General features: G+C 54.6%; 1 pseudogene across 1 annotated transcript; it reads left to right on the forward strand.

Moving 5' to 3' along the window:
• On the forward strand, window positions 1-1604 carry LOC308434415 (serine protease 43-like; annotated as a pseudogene). Its single transcript has 4 exons — window positions 1-79; window positions 286-519; window positions 700-858; window positions 1226-1604. The product of its transcript is annotated as a serine protease 43-like (transcript).

The following is a 1604-nucleotide window of genomic DNA, read 5'->3' on the forward strand; positions in this document are numbered from 1 at the left end:
ATGGGTGGCTTCTGTGGGGGTGACAGGGGCAGCTTTCTAGTCCTCCTGGTCTGGCTTCAGCTTCTTCAGCCTCTGTTCAGTGAGGCCTTTGCCGGGGACGGGGTTCCTGGTGGGAGCAGTCGGGGAGGTGTGACTTCGTGGAACTTGGCTTGGGCGGGAGTGGCCATGGTGCTGGTGTTGGCGTTGACAGAGCAGGTGCTTGTAGGGGCAGGTAGTCCAGGAGCCAGCAGCTGCACCGCACAGATGTGGCTCAAGCTGAGCTTTTCCTGTTGGTCTCTTCCTCAGGTGGTACATACAAACCCAGAGAGGATTCCGGAGTGACGCACAGGCCCCGGGGGCCCCCGGAGTGATCCAGGGGCCCGGCACAGCAGAGCCGCTTGAAACCCCTGAGTATTTCGCATCTGTCGGTACTTCCGGTGTATCTAGACCGGACTGACACTCCAGGATCAGGGCCTCCAGCGACCACAGCTCAAATTACCCTGGAATCCAGGAGTTTTCCAGGAGGACCGTTTTCTCTAGGTACTACTAGTGCTAGACCTGCCTGGGAGTTCAAAGGGCAACTCAGTCCGGCTGGGGAACTGAGGTCAGCTCCTGCCTTTGGAGGGCTGGAGAGACAGTCTCTTCCAGAGGATGACCTTGACTATGTGTGGAATGGGACCGGGGTGTAGAGTAGTGGCTTCACTTTTAATCTCTCCTTAGACACTTGCGGCCTAGAATTACGGAGATAAATCATGGAAGTTTGTCTGCAGGGAGGAGGTGACCTTGGCAGATGAGCCTGCAGAGTCAGAATGAACATGTATGTGGAAGCTCCCTTGTCAGCCACCGATGGGTGTTGACTGCAGCCCACTGCATATATGAGTAAGTATGTGGGAACCTGATTTTGGGTGTCCTGTCCCCCAGCTCTTAATATTTTCACCCCCCCCCAAAAAAAAGAAGAAGAGGATTAAAAATAAAGATGACCCAAGGACTTTTCTTTTAACCAGTCTCAGCTAACACCTGAACATCATCTGTTTATTAGGTTTCCAGGTTATACTGGTCCAGGAACCATACTTGCTGGGCAGGCAAAGGTGGTCAGGGGTCTTGGAGAAAGGGGTGTGGTTTGGAGGGAGGGGGCGGGCTGGTGCCTGGGATGGAATATGAGGCTAGGCTTAGATGCATGAGCCACAGGTAGAGCGGGGGCATAAACCCTCGCGATCTCTGTAATGGTCCCGTGCCTTCCTCTCAGGCAGGAGGAGTACATGGTAATGCTGGGGGACAATGGGCTGAATTCCGAATCTGAAAATGTGACCCTGGTCCCAGTCCAAGACATCACTTACCCTTCAGACTTTAGCATTCAGACCGTGAGGGGTGACATTGCCCTTGCGCTGCTGTACTTCCCTGTGGATGACCCCTCCCCCATCCAGCCCATGTGCCTTCCCAGAAAGCCCTTCCAAGTGAAAGACGGGACAGTGTGCTGGAGCCAACAGAACAAAACTGGCGAGTGTGTCCAGCGGAATGCAGAAGTGGGATGGCCTGGTGATCTGGGGCTGGTGTGCGGGGCAAGAAAGGAGGTGGGAAAACAGACTGACAGTGAGTACATGGTAGCCGTGGTAGGAGTCTTTTGA

This window comes from Micromys minutus, assembly GCF_963924665.1.
Source record: "Micromys minutus genome assembly, chromosome: 21".
Classification (NCBI taxonomy): Eukaryota; Metazoa; Chordata; class Mammalia; order Rodentia; family Muridae; genus Micromys; species Micromys minutus.